Source organism: Ceratotherium simum, chromosome 10 (genome assembly GCF_057802395.1).
Source record: "Ceratotherium simum simum isolate JZ-2026a chromosome 10, ASM5780239v1, whole genome shotgun sequence".
Taxonomy (NCBI): Eukaryota; Metazoa; Chordata; class Mammalia; order Perissodactyla; family Rhinocerotidae; genus Ceratotherium; species Ceratotherium simum.
In genome coordinates this window covers 61,328,259-61,349,924 of record NC_141909.1, presented here as the reverse complement: position 1 = coordinate 61,349,924, position 21,666 = coordinate 61,328,259, and the positions used below count along the sequence as shown (strand labels likewise).

Below are 21,666 nucleotides of genomic sequence, written 5' to 3'. Positions count from 1 at the left end.
GCTTTTAGGCCGGCAGGGAGCTCAGTTTCATTTCGGGGGTATCGCGGGGCCTATCATTTTGTCATCAGGTTTTGAAGAAAAGTTCAAATATTTTTGTCACAGATCTAACTTCCAGTAACTCCTCAAAAACTATATTCCACCCCCCCAGCCCCCTGCGGCTCAGGTCTGCCAACTCCTTGGTGCCTAGCTGTCCGGGAAGCAGTAAGTGAGCTCGCGCACCGCCTGGTTGCACCTGCGGAGGAGGGAAAGCGTCTCCGCGCTTCTTGGAACAGCCGCACCGCGCTTCCCGCGTTCTGCCGGCCAGCCCGCGAGCGGCTGCGAGCCACCCCCGCATTCCTCAGTCCCCCGCCCTCACCCAATAGTGTGGGGGCCAGGGGGGAACTGGCATCGTAAGGTCTGGGGAAGCGGCCGCACTAGGGACAAGTCAGCCCCCTAGCTCCGAGGCGAGGCCTGAACGCACACACACTCCACCACCAGGGCGGTGGCGCTCCCGAAGCCGGAGGGGAGGAGGAGGGCGGAAGCGCGGGACGCTCGCAAGCACACCCAGGAGCTGCGGACCCAGGGGTCCCCGCCGGGTGGCTAGGGCGTGGGTGCCCACGCTGAGCGCGTCGCCTGCGCCGCAGCCGGAGCCCACGAGCTGGGCGCACAGCTTGAGCAAGGCAGCCGCCGCCGCCGCCGCGGAGCCTGGCGGGCGGCGCGGAGCCCCGGGGAGCTGGTTTTCCCGGGCGGGCACGTGACGGGGTTGGCAGCGCTCTGGCCCGGGCTGGGAGGAGGGGGAAGCGGCGAGCAGGAGACCGGGGGTGGGCGGGCGGCTGGCGCGCTGTGTACTTAGGTCGTGTGCTGGGGCTTTTCTCTCCCAGGAGCAGGCGGGGGGAGGGGGAGGAGGAGGGGCTACCGCTCCGCCTTCTCCTTTTCGCAATGTTGACGCAATCTATAAATAGTGGAACAAAAGGACCAACTTCCTCGGAGCTTTGCTGAAACTGCACAAAAAAATCGAGCTGGGGGGTTCCCTGGTCCCTGGCGATGGGGCGGGGAGCGCGGCGCCCGGGGAGGGGGAGGACGCGGCAGCGCGGGCCCCGCCGAGGGGGACACCTGGCTGAGGCGCCGCCGCCGCCGCGCCGCGCGAATCCAGGGCTCCAGTCCCTGCGCGGGCTGCAGAACTCATCCCGACCGGGGGTCTTCCTACGCCGATGACAGGTCAGTCCGTACCGCCCCTTTTTACACTAGGTTTTCTGTTCCCTCCCCAAGCTCTACTTCTAGAAAGGAATTGAGGGAAAAAATAGAACGAGGCGCAGCAGTGACAGCCACCAAATCTGCAACCCCAGCAGTCCACCGCGGGTGGCCGAGGGGGCTCCAGAAGGCGGTCCGCGCCTGGCCCCTCGTCGTACAGCCGGTGCCCGCGCCGCGGCCCTAGACGAAGCAGGACTAGCGTGCGCCGCCCAGGCGGCAGGGAGAGTGGAGGCGGGAGCGCCGCGAAGGCGCGGGCTGCTGGGCGGGGGTCGAGGGCGGGCTCCTGGCTGCTGCTCCTGCCTGGGGGCCGACCCCCGGTGGAGACGTGCCAGGGCTAAGAGGCCGCTGAGCGCGCCTCGCCCCCTCCAAGCTCCGACCTGGCGTCTCCGCCTCGTCTTGCGGCTGCTGTGGGAGGGCTGAGCAGAGAAGCGCTGTCGCCGCACGCCGCCGCGCACCCTGGCTCCTGTGCCCACGCACCCAGCGCGCCGGGAATTGGGAGCCAAGGTGGGGACAGGGGGCACGCTCTCCTCCAGCAGACCGGGACCTGCGCGCGAGCGCCCGCTGCGCCGCCGTGGCGGTTACACAGGGCGCGGGGAAGAGGGGCGGAGCTGGCGCTGTTGACAGCCGTGCTGGAGCGGGGAGGGCGAAAGTTGGGGAGAAGGGGCGGGGGAGAGGTGGGAGTCGGGGCTGGGGGAGGGAGCGCGCGCGCGGTATTCAGCGTGGGGGGGGGGACTGGGTCACGTGACGGGCAGACGCCCCCGCTACAGGCTGACAGTAGGGGTGACGTCACCATCCCCTGACTGCGGGGGGTGGCACTTCCGCTCCCTCCCCCAGCCCCCTGTATCGGCGGGTGCAGCCATTTGGAAGTGCGGGAGTGAATGGAGGGTAGACAGGGGTTTTCCTTACGGCCCTAGCCCCCGGCTGCTTCCCCAGCTGCCCGGAGTCCCGGGCCTGCGACCAGAGAGGGAGCCGCGGCCGCCCCGTCCCGACGCGCCCCATTGTGTGAGCGGGCGGCGCAGGGCGGAGGCTGGTGCCGGCCCCCCGCGGCTCCCAGCTCGGGAGGGGGCGGGGACGGCCCCTGAGCAGTCAAAGCCGAGTTCGGCCGCGTCCCAAGAGCGCAGTCCGCGCGCGCTCGAGGTCCGACACTGGGAATCGGCGGCCTTGCCCGCATTCCCTGGGCGCCGGGTCGTTGGGGATCCGCTCAGTGACTGGGGCCTACATTCCAGCCCCGCGGGTGTATGGTAGGAGTCTGTCACCGCTCCGGGGGACGCGTTTCCAGCAGTCGTTATAAGCTATTTGGGGAGACTCCGGGTTTTGGTGACTCAGCGCGGTGAGCGCTATTTATAAGTTGATGCTTTACTAGCAGGGAAATACACTTTGCTCAGATCCGTCCAACCAAGAAATGCGAAGAGCTCCCTTATGGGGCAACAATTAAAAGACGACTTGTCTGCAAGAGGAAACTTTTGACTGTTAGAGCCTGTGCTATAAGGCATAGCAGGTCTCCTGAGGAGACTAATCGGAAACACAGTTTATCTCAACAAGTTGATCATCTTCCAGGGTACACAGAGAATTTTAGGGGCACAGCATGACGGTAGACTTTTTTTGGGTGGTGTTGCGTGAACCAGGAGCAATAATTCAGACAAATGACCCAGCAGTCCTCCTAGTAGATTGCAGAATATCAGAACTGCGTTGTTTATTAATTACAGGATTTGTTAAATACATAACACCATGTGGTGGCTAGGCATAAAATAAAGGAAAACCGGATGATGTTGAAAATCACTATACAATATTCTGTAACAGGAAGGTGTGCGGTATTTATCATCAAAAATCTGCTGGCAATTATAAATTACATGTTCACCACCCAGTTTCTCTCCCAAGAAAGCACCACAAAAATGTACTGTATATTTAGCCTGAGGTTCTTCTACACTAAGTGCTGCACAATTTTCAGTCACTGCTTGTTTTACAGGCTTTACTTTGTTTTGTTTTTTTTTCCTATTCTCCCACCCCCAACCCCCACCCAAGCTTGGAAATCTAGGAGGCAGATCCTAAGAGAAAGAGCAATTGCTAGGCTGGCTTCAGGGAGGCAAGAGTTAACACTTTGCTTAGCCTGCACAGCCTTCTGTAGATAGCATGACTTGAGGTGTTTCTTGAAAGAAAGAAGATAGTTTCCTGGATGGCAAAAGTTAGGCCAGCTAAGAAGAAAGGAAGGGGCATCCCAAGATGAGCAAGCAAGGCAACATGTGCAAAGGCCTGTAGTGGAGAACCACAGCCTGATAAGTATGGGTGGGAGGTGAGGGGAGCAAAGAGGGGGATGAGAAAGGAAGCCGGATGAATGACCAGGTCATGCAGGGCTTTCTTTTCCATGCTGAAGAGTCTGGACCTTAGCCTGAGACCTACAAGTTTTAGCCTTTTGGGGGGCACATACCCTTTTGAGAACCTATGTAAAGCAGTGTGGTCTCTCTTCAGAAAAATACACCTATAGATCTATACTAAAATACTCTTTCGGGGGGGGGGATTACTCTGCTTTATGAGTAATTGAGTATTGGGCTTCAGGATTAAAACCTATAGAAAGGGAGAACCATGAAAGGATTTTTTTTTAATGGAAATGCATGCTCAGGTGTGAAATGATTACAGGTCTTTGAAAGGATGACACTGGTTGGGTCCTGGAGACTTGAAGATGGACTATAAAACAGCCTGTGAGCTAGGTAAGAATCCACGAGGACCACTGCTGTGTACCTAGTGGCAGTGGGGATACAGAGAAGAGAGATTCAAGGAAAATAATTTAAAAGAGTGGGTAGAATGGGAAACTGGCTGTATGGAGTAAGGGCAAGGGATCCCCAGGTTTCTGGTCTAGGGTGTGGACTGGGTGGAGGCGTGGGCCTCAGGTCCAGGAGGAGGAACTCTGTTTTGTCCCTCTGGAATTTGAGGTATCAGGAATCTATCCCAGGAGGGTTGGAAGTAAGCTCTGGTTCTCTAGAGTCATTAAAATGTAGGTGAAGAGTGAATAAGATGGACCAGCAAGTATGTCAAGTGAGAAGAGGTCTGAGAAGGGAGCCCTGGGGAACACCATTTAGGGGAAGAGGAGGAGCAGGAGGAACCTCTGAAGGACAGTAATGAGTGACTAAAGACAAAGTGGTGTCCCTGGTATATAATTTTGATTAGTAGATCCTGCTTCCTTGATAAGGCATGAAAGCATTGTCGCTGGTTTGGTCCCTGTATAAGAATGAAGAGGCTTCAGTGACAAAGAAAGCGTCTTTCCAAAGATTTGAATTCAGAAGGGAGATGAGGGCAGGAGAGGATTAAATCTTGCTTTCCCCTCTTTTTTGAAACTAGGGATACCCAGGGGAGAAGAAAAGGAGAAAGGGAGGGAATCAAGCTTTCTCTTTTCCCTGCTCAGCCATTAAGCCTTCAAAGAAAAGGAGTCTGGATAGACTGGGTCCCCAAGATGGTGTTTTTGTTTCTATGGCACTTCAAAACCACACTTAATCTTTAGTACTAGGAGGTGCTAAAATCTCAGTCTGGCTAAGGAAACAAGGAAAAGTGGAAGGAAAGGGTTTTCTTTTGCTTCCTCCACCTCCCTCCTACTTGTTACAGCTAACTTAAGCTAGGGACTCAGTACATAACAAACCACCCCAGCACTTAGTGGTTCGCAATAACAACAACATTACTTTACTTATGAATATGCAGTTTGGGTAGGGCTCTGCAGGGACAGCTTGTTTCTAATTCACTTGGCGTCAGCTGGGGCAGCTCATAGGCTGGAGGCTTGCATCATCTGAAGGCTTGTTCACTTGCATGTCTAGCGATTAGTACTGACCGATGGCTGGGACCTCAGCTGGGGCTGTCAGCCAGAACACCTACACATGGCTTCTCCTTGTGGTCTGGGCTTTCTCACAACAGGGTTGTTGGGTTCCAAGGGTCCCAAGACTGAGAGCCAGGTGAAGCTGTATAACTTGTTATGACCTAATCTTAGAAGTCATGCAGCATCATATCAGTCACATTCTGTTTGTTAGAGGCAAATCACTGGCACCATACATATTCTAGAGAGGGGAATTACACTCTACCTTTTAATGGGAGGAGTATCAAAGAATTTGCAATGTGTTTAAAATCATCACACATTACCTTCAGATAAATTTATAAACAATGTTGTATATTAAAAATGTTTAAACATAAGAAACCAAATAAATATCCTCTTTTTGATATTAGAATGAAATACAAAAACCCAAACATTTCATTGTTACAGTGAAGCTAATCCTGAGCCCATCTGAGTAGGCAGTTTGTCTCTTAATCTTTCCCCCTTTTTCTCTCTCATGATCATTCTCTCCCTCCAGGTCAGACCTCCTGTACACAGACACCTCTCTCTCCCAAGCTAGGCAAGACCCCCACAGTGGCTATATCTCCATGGCCATGATCAGGTCCTACAAGTGTTTTTTGTTCCCTACTTGAATTGTCCTTGACTTTGGACCTCACTAGATCATTGGCAAGGCCATCAATGGCATGTCCTTACTTCTCAAAGTTAAAAAGCAAAATGCTATGAAGATTATTCCAATAAGTAATTTTATAATAAATTCATGTTACATAATTAAAACAAAATGATATTTCTAAAAGAGGGCTATAGGTTTTTAGATATCAGGATCTTGGGCTTGTTTATTCATAAAACTTAGTAATTCTAAAGGGATGGTTGAGATTTTAGGTATTTTATAAGAATTTGCATGTTTCTTTGAAGGTGATATACACTTGATTATTACAATACAAAATTTAAATTCTTTTCTCCCACTTTTACAATGCACATTGCATTATTTTTCTTTAAAACCAGTACACATAGTTTTTAGTACACATTATTTGGTCTGTAAAGAGACTCACTCAAGAGTTATTTTTCCAAGGAACTGAAAATACTACCTTTCTTTGAGTAATCAAGATGAAGTAATCTTTTCTTATAGCCTAGTATATTTTTAAATTCTCCTAAAGCTGATATTATAATGTATACATCTTCGATGTTCTCTTAGAAAGACTTCCTCTATGACTTAGAAATAGTGCTTAGGCCATTTCAATAATTCATACTCTCCTAAAGGCTGTCTAATACGTCTATACATTTTGATAATTTTTGCATAACTGTTCTTAGTTATATTGAGTCAAAAATCACACTGTGAATTCATACTGTAGAATGCAGGTTTTAAAATAAGTACATCTAGATAATGAGCAAATGTACATTTATGACCCCTTTATTTTTTGTGTGTATTTCTTAGTGATTTTTGAAGTAGCATGCTTTTTTAAAAAAAAAAATGAATTAAGTATATCTTTGTTTTTAATTTCTTATACGGCATTGATAAAAAAAAAAATTTGACACAGTATTCACATTAAACTGATAGACTTTGTTATCAGGCCCCAAACTGTTCTAATTCTCTGTGACTTCATAGCTACCATGGAGGCAGCCCAAAGGAGCTTATGTAAACACTTAAATTACATAATGCAGTTCTGAAGGAGGAACAACCCCAACCAAACTATGCCATGTAGTTTCATAGATGCTATTTTTCTGTATGCCAGAATGCTTATTACCCTATCTATAGAATGACTTCATAGTAATGATAACATGAAGGAAAACTGGAAGTGGGCCAGTCTGTTTCTAGGCATCTTGAATGAAGGCAGGGTTGAGGAAATTATTTCAAAATAGTTATCTAGTGAATGTTTTTCTTAACCTTATAAACTAGGCATTTAGAAGCATTTTGGAAAGTGCTATAGTAAAAATAGCACATTAAGCCATAAATTCAATATGATTTCAATAAAGAAATTCAATAAATAAAATAGATATTGCTAGCTGATAGTAGTAATGTTCTGTATACTACTACATTAAGAATTAAATACAATCATACCTTTTATTAAGTAAAATAATTTGGATCTTCTTTATGTTATTTTTCTTTACCTTTCTATGTATTCAAAATATAATTTATTTTAAAAGAAACATTGCCAAAGTCAATAAAAAAATACATTCTTCAACATGTGGGCAAGGATCTATGTTAAACATCATGGAGAAGACAGAATTATTAAGTCCTTGAGGTACTAAAGTTATTAATATGAGCAAAAATGCAACTTTATCAAATTAAATTACAGAAAGAGTCTCTCCATCAGATTGACAAATAAGTGTTAATAACCAGTGTTGCTAACAATGCAATGAAATTTACAATCTCATCTATTATATTACCTTTTCTGGAGTCTTAAAAATGTCCAAACCTTTGACACAGTAGTTCCACTTCCAGGAACCAATCCTAAGGAAATAATCAAATATGAAGTCAAAGATTTATATCTATTCACTACAGCATCTATACAGAGGAAAGAATCTGAATATGCAATAATAAGGAGTGGTTAAATAAATCATGGTGCAACAATCTAATAGAATATTATGCAATCAATAAAAATACTTAATGCCACAGAGAAATACTAATATTTAATTTAATGTACACTTAAATTTTTAGGTTATAAAACTATTTCTCATTTATTCAAAAATATATTTATTTATATGCATAGAAAAAGGGTAGGGAAAAATATACCAAAGTGTTATGTGATTATGGTAATTTTTTACCTTATTTTTCATATTTTCTAAAATGAGCATATATTAACAATCAGAAAAAAATCATTAAAATTAAAAGATTTCCTCTCAAATATGTAAATCAAATGACATATATTTACATTCTTACAACATTATTATATTTAATAAAGTAACACAACATATTAGTCACTTCTTATAAGTACCTGTCATTTTGCATACTTGTAAGTGTCCGCCAGTGAATAATCTCTGCTTTCTAAAATTAAATTAGATAAGGTGTAGGCCAAGTATAGAGTATTATGTGAAGGATATAATTTGAGGGGTAGTCATTGGTGGAAAAGTTGATTTGAGGAAAATCTGGTAGAGTCAAAATCCATCTGTAAAGCTGTAATGGCTGGATCTATTTTATATTATAGGTTTTATAACAGTATTTTTAATTTTTATTTTCTTTTTAATTGTGGCAAAAAACACATAAAACTTACTGTCTTAACCATTTAAAAATGTACAGTTTAGGAGTAGTAAGTATATTCACATTGTTGTGTATAATAGTATTTTAAGGATATTGTTTTTATATACATGTTCATTTACAAATAATTCAAACAATTTAGAAAGATACAGGAAAGTTTTTATATTGCCTCAGATCCCAGATTTTACCATCAATATTAAATGAACATCATGATAGGTATATTTCTATGCATTTATATAAATAAGATAATCTTATTTAAGATGAGAACATGTCACTACTTTTAAATACAAAAGTATAAATTTAAAATTATTTGAACTTGGTAATAGTAAGATAAGCTGAAGGAATTGCTGAACTTTTTAGAAAAATGTTTCTTTGCCACAAGAGATCTTATTTCCTAAAATGTCCAAAGTTCAAAAATTAAGAGTTTGGAGACTTATTTTATCAGTATGTTTCAAATTTAAAATGCCAATAGACTCTGCTATGAAAAATGTATATTTACTGGTTATGTCTATATTTTTACAAAGTCAAGGTTTTAATGTTTATTTCTGTTTTGTAACCCTAATTCCTTTGATCATTTGGTCTTGATCTGTATCTTAAAATCCAGTGTTCAAAACACACCTTGATTCTCAATATCCTAGTTATTAATTTTGATTCATCACTTAATTATCTGCTCTTCACTAAGTAGGTTTTTTTTTTCCCTACACGGATTCATGGATGCTATGTTTGCCTTTTTCATCAATTCTTAAATGACACTTATTTGGATATAATAGATTGAGGTCATGTTGGCTTTCCCTTAAAACTGCAGACATTTTTCCTTTGTTTTCTGGCTTTCAGTATTGCTTAGAGGAAGTCTAAGACCAACATGACTTCCTCCCTCTTATAAGTTATTTAGTTTTCTGCCTAGTGGTATGAAAGTTTTTCTTTCATTTTTTATGGTTAACAGCTTAACTAGGATATGCCTCAATATTGAATAGTGTGTCCGTTTTTCTTTGAACATTTTATTCTGCAGATTCAGTTCTTTCATTATTTTGTGGAAATTCTCTTCTATTACATCTTTAAGTGCTTTTTCTGATTCATTTGCTGCTTTATGTATTCAGGGAGATGAATCAAGCTATATTATATTGTCTTTGTCTTATTTGCATATTATCTTCTTTGTAAATACTTTGGTCTACTTCTGCATTCACTGCAATTTATTTATTAAATTCATTTGTCAACTGGAATTGATTAAGTGCCAGCACCAGTGGTAAATAAGATCATATCCCTACCTTTATGAAGCTATGAAGCTTTTAGTTGAGCATGGAGGAGGGAGAAATAGACAAACATAATGTCAGGTAGTGATAATAAGAAACCCAGGTAAGGAAATGGAGGGGTGGGGGAAGGAATTGTGCATTTTAGATAGAGCAGCCAGAGCAGGCCTCTCTAAGATGACATTTGAGAAGAGACCTGAATGAAGTGAGGTAGTGAGCTAGGCAAAGACCTGGGCAATCCAGATGCAGAGGAAAGCAAGTACGAAGGCCCTGCCATGGGAGAGTGGTGTGTTCAAAAAGGAATGATTAGAGCCAGATGAGTACCTGGAAAGTGGTGAGAGATGAGACTAGAGAAGTGGATAGGCCAGGTCACAAAAAGGGTTGTAGGCCCCAGTGAGGAATCTGAATTTTGTTGGAAGTGTGATGAGGAGCAAGGGGATGGTATATGCTTTACACGAGTTACTCTGGCTGCTGCTAAGTATTTCAACAGCAGTAATTGAGTATAAAGAATTGGTTAAATAGGTGTGGTAGAACTGAAAATGCAAAAAGGAGCACTGAGATAACAGAGTAACTTCAGGAATTAGCTACTACCCCTAGTACCAGATAAACACAGGGAAGACCTGAAGTTATTAGAACCCAGAAGCTGGGAGGGGAGACTTGGCAGAGCTGGACCCCTGACCTCAGAGGAGGGGGTGCTGCCCATTTGCTGCTGGTACCTCTGGGAGAGTATGTTGGAGCTGGTTCTAGGAGAGTGGAAAATAGTTGAAATTTGGAGCTAACTGCCACTGTCAGGGTGAAGGTCCATAGCTGGGGGCAACCCTGACAGGTGAAGAAAACCAACAAGAAGGAGCGAGTTCTTTTTCCCCTCTTCCTGACTTTTAGTCTTTCTCTAATGCCTTCTACTGACAGATCATAGCTGTCAGGGAGCTGGCAAAGAAGAAATGTAGTTTGCAGAATCCCAGTGCCGGCATCACAAAGCAGAGTATGGAAGGGTTTATTGCTAAGAGATAACAGCTTAATAACTGGCCCAAAGAGGAGTTAAGGACGATTTCTAGGTTTTTGTCTTGAGCAAATAATGTCACTTATTGGGGAAGACTTGGGGAGAAGTAAATTGAGGGGGAGAATAAAATCAAGAGATTTGTCTTGAATGTGTTAACTTTGAGGTCCTTATCAGACACCTAACTGGCGTTCTGGGCAGGCAGCTGGATATGAGTTCGGGGCTCAATGGAGGTAGCTGGGATAGAATACCAATTTTAGGAGTCCTAAGAACATAGGCAACATTTTAAACCAAAAAAACTAGATGAGATGACCTAAAGGGAAATGAATGTTGATGGAGAGGGAAAAAAGAGTCAGGGATATGCCTGGGGATCCCAAACATTTGGGAAGAGGAAAAGTATCTGGCAAGAAGGTAGTCAACGATCTCAACAAGAGCAGTTTAGGTGGAGCTGTAGAGACAATACTAATAATAGGAATGGATTGAAGAGATAATGTAAAGTGAAGAAGTGGAAATTGCAAGTATAGACAATCTTTGAAAAGTGTGTTAGAAAGGGGAGCAGAAAAATGGGCTCCTACTCACCCTGTAAGTAGAGGGGTATATGGGGTCTTGGGTGATGGTATTTTTAGGATAGGAAATATTACAGTAAGTTTACTGGTTAGAATAATCCAGTAAAGAGGGAGAAATTGAGGATGTAGGAAATGGAGGGAATAATCACAAGAATGCAATCCTTGACTCTACAAGAAAAGATGGGATCAGGGCACAAATAGAGGGGCTTGCCTCAGCTAAGAGCAGGGATCGCTGATCCTTTATAAAGGAAGAGTCTATATGAGTACAGATGAAGGCAGGTCAGTAGACAGGGTGTCGGAAAGATGAGTTTCTCTTGTGACAGTTTCTATTTATCCATAAAACAAGAGTTTGAAGTGAGGCGCTGGGAGACGTGGGAGATTTAGGAGAGAAGAGATGAGGCATAATCATCTCAAAGAAAAGAAGAATGAATTGACTAGGGGAATGTGCTGGGATTGCCAGTCTTTCCTTTTGGTGAGAATTTGATTTCTAGCCATGTCTATTTCATTTCTTGCTGTTCCAAATTTATTTAGTTTGAAATAATAGTATTATTTTGGCCTCTTTTGGCTTAGGTTGTGGACATTTTCTGGCTGCTTCAGTAATGTTTATAAAGGAGTTTTTACTGTTAACTTTTACCGTTTTGTAAGGTATTTGGGGAGGAAGATTTTTGTGGTCTGCCTTCACTGCCCATCTTTATCTGGAAGTCTAGAATAATGTTTTTAAATAGACTTCACTTCATATTTTTTCAATTCATCCCATATATAGGAGTATAACAGACAAGAAGTCATAGTAATATTATATATTATAATAATAGCCACCATTTACTGAATGCTTATGTGCAGTGTACTGTGCCAGGCACTTTACATATGTGGTCTCTAAAACATATAACAATCCTACAAGGTAAGTATTGTTGCCAGTTATTTCCACAAGAAACCTTTTTTAGTGATGATGTCAGATCACAGAATCTTACATGAAGCTCACAGCTGGCCAAAACAAACAAGGTAAGAGCAAATTTTTCTCTCTTATGTGTTTTTAAAAAATTAGCACTTAAGAGACTGTTCTTTTTGAGGTACAAAATAATAGTCTGCAAAAGTGAATCACTCAGGGCAATTTTATGGACAGCTTTTTGACATCATACTGTATCATTAAACTCTTAGGAGAGTTGCTAACTGACAGAGTCAAGGAACTTGGTATATTAATAGAGGTATCCCTTCTCCAACCACCTCCATCATCAGTGAACATACTGAGAGCTTGCTCTGTCAAAATAATTAGTAAATTATACTAAACCATTATAATTTTACAAGTTATAGGATATGTATCAGTGTTTGTTTTGGAAACTCCATTATTTGGATTTAAATAATATCAAACTTTTCTTTTGGTTAACAATATTTATACTCATGTGATGATACTGAAAACATATCATTGGGACATAAACACATATCTATGACAAGTAATGGATTTCTTTTTCTGACTATAAAAGTAGTACATGTAAGTGAAGAAAATTCTGAAAATATATTTAAATAAAATAAAGAAACTATTTCTTAAAAGAACAGCAGGAAAAAAGAAACCAATGATTCCTTTATTTAGAGGCCACTGACTATTGCAGTTGACATATTTCCATGCAGTTTTTTAAGCTTATCAAGTTTAAACTGTTTGCTTGAGTACACTTCTTTTTTTCATAACAATTTATCAGAAATGTTTCCTCAAGTTATTTAAAATTCTTCAAAAACATTTTCAATGGCTGCATAATGTTCCTTGTATGGAGTACTATTTCCTTAAGTGGTCATTTAAGCTATTTTCTTTACTGTCTTATAGATAATGTTGCTGTGAACTTTTTTATGCATAAATCTGTTTAGATTATTTCCTAAATTAGGATAAATTCCTAGAAATGGGCTAATAGGCCAATATTTTTAAGCTTCTTCATCTGGTAAAAATTTTGCTGTAAAAAAATAAATACCTATTTTAATTCCTGCATACTTTTATATTGAAAATAAATCTAAGGGGAAAAATTTATGTGGACTACTTTTTAAAACTGAGATTATTATTTAAATTTAGGCTCAGTGTTTTTGTTTTAATATCTCACCTTTAAAGAAAAATCCACTCTTCAAAATATTATTGACTTCTTTTTGTCAGGTTTGAAACTTACACTTAATTTGAGGATGTAAGTTTAAGTGTATACTTATTTCAGCCTAATGCTTCTATTTTTCAAGGTATTGCCTTCTCTTTTTTCCTGTTTCCAAATATGTTCATCCAATAGTGTTGCCTCCTGACTCATCATCAGTTTAACCTCACATGTAAACCACTAATTCATGGTATAAGTACACACATTCATCTGTGGATGAAAATCTAAATAAAATTACAGGCCAAGGTCATTCCCAAACTTAGCAAATCTGGCACAAGAGTTTTAAGAGTGCCTAAATTAATATTACAAAACAGTTCAATTGTGCTAGACTGAAATGCAGAGCATATGAAGAACAGAGCAGCTTCACCCAATTCTAAAATTAATTTAGAATGGTGATGGAATCACAAAACTCAGGAAAACATCCAGAAGAAATCTAGTCAAAGTAAATAAAGGATTACTCCATTTATTAATTCACTCACCAAATACTTACTGAACATCTTTTAAGTGTCAAACAGTTACTAGGCGCTGGAGTGAACAAAAAAGATACAGACCTACCCCCCTGGAAGATACATTCTATTGGAAGGGACAGACAAAAGCAAATGAATAAATAAATTAAATAGTTATATAAATGGTAATCTAGTCACTGCCATTACTCAGTATTATTTATGTGAGACAAAGAAATGCTTGTTGTTCTTCCCCCAAGAATTTCTAAAGTTGTAGTGAATAAGAAAAAATTTAGGGGCCGGCTCCGTGGCTTAGCGGTTAAGTGCGCGCGCTCTGATGCTGGCGGCCCGGGTTCGGATCCCGGGCAAGCCCCAAGGCGCCACTTCTCCGTCCAACGTGAGCCCGAGTCCCACATGCAGCAACTAGAAGGATGTGAACCTATGACATACAACTGTCTACTGGGGCTTTGGGGGGAAAAAATAAATAAATAAAATCTTTAAAAAAAAAAAAAAAAAAAAGAAAAAATTTAAAGATTTAGAATTATTAGGAAATATAGATGATCTCTACAGATATTTTATGACTCTGATCATTATCATTCCCTTGTATCACCCCCTCCAAAAAAAAAAAGGATAGTCTAGGATAAAGTTCATACTTGTTGGCCTAACCTTCAATACTACCTATAATCTGGTCTGACCCAAACTCAGATGTAGCATGTTGTCGTAGAAAGTAAAATGTGTTGAATTTTGGGAGTAAGGAAACCTAGGTTTTAGCAAGTGGCAATGCTGGGATTGAGACCTTAGGTGAGATATTTAATTTTCCAGAGTGTCAGTTTCCTTTGCAAAACGTTGAATTTTGACTAATCTCAAAAATCCCTTCAAGCTTTAAAATTGACTGTCTATGCATCTCTGCTTAAAACATTTCTTCCATTATGCTCTTATTTATATTTGGGGTGGGGAGGAAGTGGCATGAGGAAGAGTACAGAAGATGGAAAGAAAAAGATTGATTCCTGTTTGATAGGTATAAAGGAGTTATAGTTTATAATGATCATTTTCTCATGTTATTGAAAACATGTTTTTAACATCTGCATAGCATTCCAACATATGGATATACCAAAACTTATTTATCCATCGCCTCATTTTAAAGATTGTTTCCCAATTTCTGCAATTATGTAAGGATATTTTAGATTCTATGCTTGTCTACTAGTACTCAAAATACTATTGCAGGCTCTCTCTTCTGTCTTGTTCCTTTTGTGGAAAAAAAAAGTTACTGTGATTCCTCCTTCTTATCTACTCTAGCCTATACATCGCTTTCTCTTAACATAAAAATTCCACTTTGAACAATGTTATAGAGCCTGTCCTTTCTCCTTTCTAAAACAGTATCATCCCTGAATGAGGTCCATATTTCTGCAGCTCTCCTGCAGCAAAAGAATGTGAGTTAAAGGCAGTTCCATGCCTGCATCAAGACTGGATAATGTATATTTTAGCTGTAACTGAAGTTGAAATCTATGAAATTAAAACCCCACCAGCAGACAAATAGGTGAAGATTCATTTCAGTCAGCTAAATCAAAAATGTGATTTAGCACTATATATTCTATATAGAATGTCTATATTGGTAACAATTGTTATTACACTGAATCATTAGAGCATAAGTATACAATTAAAAGCAGTAAAATTTAAGGTTTTAACTGCTAAATTCAGTGAACAACTATATAATCTGCTATTTAGTTTTTTACTTTTTTTGTAATATATCATTTCAACAGATATCACATTCTGCCTTAGCTTTGATACTTCTCTACCTACAGTGTAAAGAAATCAGAGAGGTGACGCACTGCTTTAAAATTACTCTAAAAAATATCTTTTCAATTTAATAGTTTTTGTTTGGGAGAAGAGAAGAACCTCTGTTGTGCCTCTTTGACTGTGAATTGGTGCAAGTTAAATATCTTTTTTAAAACTTCAGGTTACTATTAAGCACCTCTGTATTATCAATTTGGAATCCAAAGGAACACTCACAGTAACAATTATTTCTACCAAAAGCTATGGACCTTATAGTCATAGACGGTAGAAATTTTAGTGAAGGGATCTTTGAGGTCAGATAGTCCAACTCTCATTTTACAGATGAGGAAAGGCAGGCCCAGAAAAGCTTTTATTACTCACAGCAGTAAGTGTGTGTATGTAGGGGGGCTCCTAACACCCTCCTAATGCCGAAGCGTAATAGGTTATAAGAAGAGTATGTAGCTACACAGTTGAATGAATCCAAGAAAGAGATCTGATTTGGACCCTAAGTATACATTTTTCCCTTAAGAGTCTTGTTGGATGATCCATTCCACCTTAATCTCTTAGCACAGATACAAAAAGGGAAGTACCTTTACACAAATTGATATTCATATGCAATAAAACCCAAGAGAGAAGTTGGAGTTAGCTTGGCAGAGCTACATCATTGCACAACTCCAGTGGGGGTGGGGAGAGGATGGACATTTATATATATATCCATATGTATACATACGTACTGTAGCTTCTTAACTGTGCTTCAGGAAATGCTATTTACATACATTACAATGTAAATGGTGCTCCCTGGAGTTGTGCATTATAGAGACACTGCAAATATAAGCTTTGTATATTGAATTAATTAGAATAGGCTAATTGCCGTAACAGATTAACCCCAAAATGTATAATGAGTCAAATTTGTTTCTTGCTCAAGTGAACAAGTAGTTCAATACTACTTAGTTTCCAAGGTCTTTCAGTACCTCGGCTTTCAGTACCAAACTTCCAAGGTCTCCCTGGGGTCTTTTCTATTTCAGTCTGTTGGAAGGGGAGGTTTTTAGGGGAGGGGACTCAAAGTAGTACATACAGCTTCCATTCTCATTCTCTTGGCTGTATCTTAGTCACATACCCACACCCAACTGCAAGGGAGGCTGGGAATAAGTTTATCTGTTTGGCCAAGAAATGAGAACATGGATTTTCATGTCTAGCGAGCAGTCACTGCTCACGTGGGTGCTCTCTCTCTCTCTCCACATACACACACATTCTGAAGTGGTCACCAAAAAATAAACTAACTCACATAATTATGCTTCAAATAGAACAAGTTAATAGTGAGAGAAAGGAGCTTTTATTTAAAAATTGTATTCATTTCTACCCTTTCCCTCCTGCAGGTGAAACTGTTAATTAACGTATAACAATAGTCAACTGAAATGTCAAAATGAGGAAAAAAAGCAAATTGTTGCAAGTATTACCTTTACGTATATGTATTAGAGGAGGTTTGGCTTGGTTTTCTTATTGCATTACCTAGTCAAATTCAGAACTAAGACTCATGTCTGGTTGCTTGTTTTAGGGGCACAAGGCTATTAAGCTCCCTTTTAACTACTATTAGTAAATGATGTTTGAAAAACAGTCAATTTTTTTACACAACAAAGATAGCAATTCCACAAATGAATGCAGCAGTAAGTTTAGTGTTTTTTTCCTTTGGGTAAGTTGTCACTGTAATCCTCAAACTGTTCTCAATTATTCAGTTTTTAATAGAAGCACTGCATGGTTGCACTTCTGAAATCATAAACAGGAAGTGTGATATATAAATGTCAGTAAAACTAAAACTCAATTCTATGGCTTGATGTTTTTCTTCCCTTCATATTTTTATGTTAATGTCTGATTTTGTGTGTATAGGAAAATATCTGGAATAACCTAAATGTTGTACACTTTCATGGAGGAGGGACTGGAAATGACTAGAAACTGCTGTTGATTTGGCATTATTAGAAATTGCTTTAATGTATAGGTTGCCCAACTTTATTGTTGCCAGAAGACAGTGTAGATGGAGGGAGGCCAGAGAGTGAGTGACTCTTAATTTAGCTATTTGAAAATCCATTACAGAAAACACTCTCACACTTTGTACAGTCTTATGCTGACACCTCAGCCATTCCTTGAATATGTTCCACTACATTAATTCCTTCACGAGACAACTAAGAAATAGCTTAAATATTGCAAAAATCCAGAATATTACCTCTGGTTTTCCTCTGTGAAGAAATCAGGGGTCTTTTTTAAGTTAATAATATTTTCTACATAACACTATTTCAGTTTCTCTGCTACATGGACATTTCTATGGAAATTCCAAGGAAAGATTCAAAGTGATCAGTCGAGAACTTTTATATTACATTAAATATTTCTGGAGAAATGTTACCAGCCCATAGATGCTTCCGTAACTTTAAAATGTTTTTCTTTAGGAAACTTCCTTTTTTTTAAAATTTGTTCTTAAACTGAACACTGAAGGAACACTTGTACTCAAAGTCACACAATATATGAGTGAAGTAGCAAAAAACAGAACCTATATGTATCTAAACTCCCTTTCAAGGCAGATCACACTGATCCAGAGAATAGATCTTAAAAGGAGGTAGCCTGCCCATCTAGTGAGTGTCTGCCTTTGTGTAGCACATGAGGCACTGTTGAGCAGCACATACAATATATAACATTTGAGGCATAATCTTTTAGTTGAAAATATAACATATATAGAAAAGATGTGGGAGTACATGTAAATTAACATAACAAGAGTACATTAATCAACTGCAAACTATAGATAATTGCTAAGGGGATGTGGAAAATGAAGTGATTTAAAACTAGATTGATAATGGATAGAAGTTTACTGGAGTTGGCAAACCTTATGTAGATTTTTTTTAAGTGGCGATGGATTTGGATTGCCAGAGAGAAAAGATAACCATTCATTCATTCATCAAATACTTATTGAGTACTTACTATGTGCTATGTCCCAGGCACTGTTTGAGGCACTAGAGATACAGCAATATACAAAAGTACTGCAGAGCAGCAACAGGCAGCTCATCTCCCAGACGTGATACTTTGATAGCAACAGAGAACACAAACATGAGAGCAGAGAGAAATGAAATAGAAAGGAAAAGAACTATGTGAAAGGCCTTAAATACCAGGATGTTTCTAAATGGGAGAAAGACGTTTGGTGTGAATTGAACTCCTGTTGTCACTAGAGACAGAACAGACTGCTTTTCCATCTCTGAAGGTGGTCAGCTCTCCTAGCCTCCTAGATAACTTTATGATGACCAGAACAACACAAACAAAATAAATACTGCACATATAGAGTCCCAGCTGAGGTATATGGAAAGCAAAAAAGGGAAAGAATGGCTAGCAAAAGTTGAATTTTATGTCTCCTTTTATCTTTCCGATAGTTATCACCATGTATTATCAGTCCCTTCCTAGCAACAGTCTCCCATGCCGTATTTGTCTAAGTTGTGATTCAATTCCTGAAGGTTCTGCTCTTCCTTCCAGATAGAATCACTGAAAGGAAAGCAGATTCCATTTCAATTCCCTTTTTCTAGTCAATCAGGTTTTCCTTATTGACCCAGCAACACTTCTTTACAGCAAGTTTGAAGAAAAGTATTTTATGTTTTGTAATGGCTAGTGGGGAAGCGGTAAGACAGGATGGGGGCAAGGGAGAATACCAAAAGGCTGCAATGCAGTGCAATGCGATGCAATACAATACAAGAGCTACAATACAAATTGCAATACAATACAAGAGCTACAATACAAATTGACGTTTAAGAGCTTGGATTAAATGGGCAGTTTTAAAAATCAAAAGGGACATATCTGACGTACATTATAAAGAAATAACTATAAGAAGTAACAAGTTTAGCAATTGTTTTCATATGGGAGGGAAGAAAATAAGGAAATGAACCTAAGATTGTAAGTTGGAAGGTCCAAAAATTTGTGGTGTTAGCAACAATAGCCAAGAAATTTGGAAGAAATAGCTTGAAGGGAAAAAATGAACTTAATGTCAGATCTAAGTGGGATGTCACTAGAAGACAGAGGACTGAAGCTTTCTTGATAAGTTACTGGGCCTGTTGGACATGTGAAAGTCATCCTCATATAGAAATTGATTGAAACCCTGTGGACTAATGAGGGAATGCGATGAAGAAGATCAATGGCTATGTATGAACTTTGTTGTAAGACAAGGTATCAATTTCAAAACAATTTCTAGGGAGGTGATCTAGCTTTGGAACTCTCTCCCTCAGGTCAGACAAAGCTGTCCTTTATTAAACATTACCTCTTCATTTTGGCTGACCCCTTAATGGATGAGAATAACAAACTGAATGAATAAAATTGAAAGACACAGTTTTTCTGGATTATCTCACTCGATGTTCTGAATTTTTAATTGAATGTCCTTCCTAGCTGTCTTACAAAAATTATGTCTTAAGATAAAATACACAAAATAAATACCTGCAACTTTTCTTAGACTGCAGTACTTGTGTATAAAGGCTATGGCTTCAAAAAATATAGAATATAAAAGACACATTAACACAAGTCATCTAAACTATTTAGCTCTTAAATATGGAATTTGTTTTAATGTAAGACTGTCAGGGTCAACATGGATTTCCATCCCCAAGGCAAATCTTGGCTATGAAATTATGGAAACAGGAAACTACCTTTAAAGAGGGTTCAATTTTAGAATGTGCTATGTTACATGATTCTTTAAATAGCAATGGATCAAGTTTGATGCTCCCTGAGCTAAGAGTTTTTAGAATCTATGTGATACATTTTCTGTAAACAAGAGATTATATCATAAAATACTTTTAGCATTTCATCATTATCTAATCTAATATGGCTTTGGATTCCTACATTTATGTAGCAGTATCTTCCTAGTAGCTAACAGTGGAACATTTATTGAGTACTTACTGTATGTTGGACACTGTGTTAAATGCTCATATATTTATTATCTCATTTAATATTCACAACAACTCTGTGAGGTAAGTATTACTAACCCATTTCACAGATGGGCAAAACTGAGGCCCAAATTAAGTTACATCTCTAAGGTAACATAGCTGGTAAGTGGGCAGAGCTAGGATTTGAGATCTGAGTCCAATGCCACTTTTCTTAACTAATGCCCTGTTCTGCCTCCAAAAGTCACCTAAAAGTAATTTTATTGTAAATGTTTTATGTCTATTGAACTCTATCCAATAATGGATCACTTTTTTTTTTAGCAATTTAGGAATGTTCCTGTGTTCTTGCTTACTCTCTTTACTTCAACCAAGAAAATCTCTTTGGGGCCACTTTGACCACATATCAAACCATATCTTGCAGACTAGTAACCATAAGTTAAAGTGCACACACACACAGAGGAAAGGAAGATTTCATGGAAAAGGAAAAAATTTCCTCAAGTTCAGTTTTAGGGATATAGGAACATATTTGTTTAATTCTACTTATAGAAGTGTATAGATAAGTTATTGGTTTTAATATTAGCCTGAAAAGATCCTCCAAGGTCACACATTCAATTTCTTAGTTTTCAACAGACACCACTATACTATGAATATTGAAAATGGAATTGTATCAAAACAAAGCAACAAATAATTTTTGAGCTCTTAGTTGCTTGCTGGTGCTATATATATTCTAATTTATACTCAACAAACATGCCAGACAACATATTGAGTGGTAAAAGGGGTTTGGGAGAAGCAACACAGTCTGAGCTATTAGTTATCAATAGTTATTATAGCCTCTGTCAGTCTTGCTATTTAACCAGAAATTTAAATGGGGGCAATCTAGTGTAGAAGAATGTATATTTTGGAGTAAAACAAATTTGAGTTTAAATCTTGACATTACTTACAAATTCTGTGATCTTGAAAAAATTACTGCCTTTGTGAGGCACAGTTTTCTCATTTTGTAAACTGGAAATACAACTATGTAGCTTAATGGATGTCATAAAGATCTGTTAAAACACCAGACTTCCCAGGTTCAAATCTCAGCTCCCCCACTCAGAAGTTGTGTGACTTTTTGCCTCCATTTCCTCATCTGTAAAATGAGGATAATAATAGTCCCCACCTCAAGAAGTTGTGAGGATTAAACACCTTAATAAATGTAAAGTGCAAATAACGGTGCCTGGCACATAGAAAATGATGTATTTGCATATACTGTAATCCTTAAAGCACCTACCCAGTTCTTGCCTCTTAGTATGTTTCTAATAAAGGTTAATTCTCTTTTATATTTCAATTGAAATTATTTTCCTTTATATTTTTCTAGATACATTTTTAAAATGTATTTATTAAGCTTGATAAAG

General features: G+C 39.6%; 1 protein-coding gene and 1 long non-coding RNA gene across 3 annotated transcripts in view; one reads left to right on the top strand and one right to left on the bottom strand.

Moving 5' to 3' along the window:
* Positions 1–1,105: 1,105 nt before the first annotated feature.
* Positions 1,106–21,666, top strand: part of LOC106802351 (uncharacterized) — a 119,284-nt gene continuing 98,723 nt past the window's right edge. Inside the window, exon 1 of the mRNA XM_087436090.1 lies at positions 1,106–1,197. The gene's annotated coding sequence lies outside the window, so the exon portion shown is untranslated. The remainder of the gene's footprint in view (positions 1,198–21,666) is intronic.
* LOC106802352 (uncharacterized) overlaps positions 3,247–21,666 on the bottom strand; it is a 40,876-nt gene continuing 22,456 nt past the window's right edge. For both annotated transcript variants that reach the window (XR_001391593.2, XR_015553430.1), the window contains exons 4-5: positions 7,427–7,490; positions 3,247–5,195 (exon numbers count right to left, since the gene is read on the bottom strand). This is a non-coding gene — a long non-coding RNA (uncharacterized LOC106802352). The remainder of the gene's footprint in view (positions 5,196–7,426; positions 7,491–21,666) is intronic.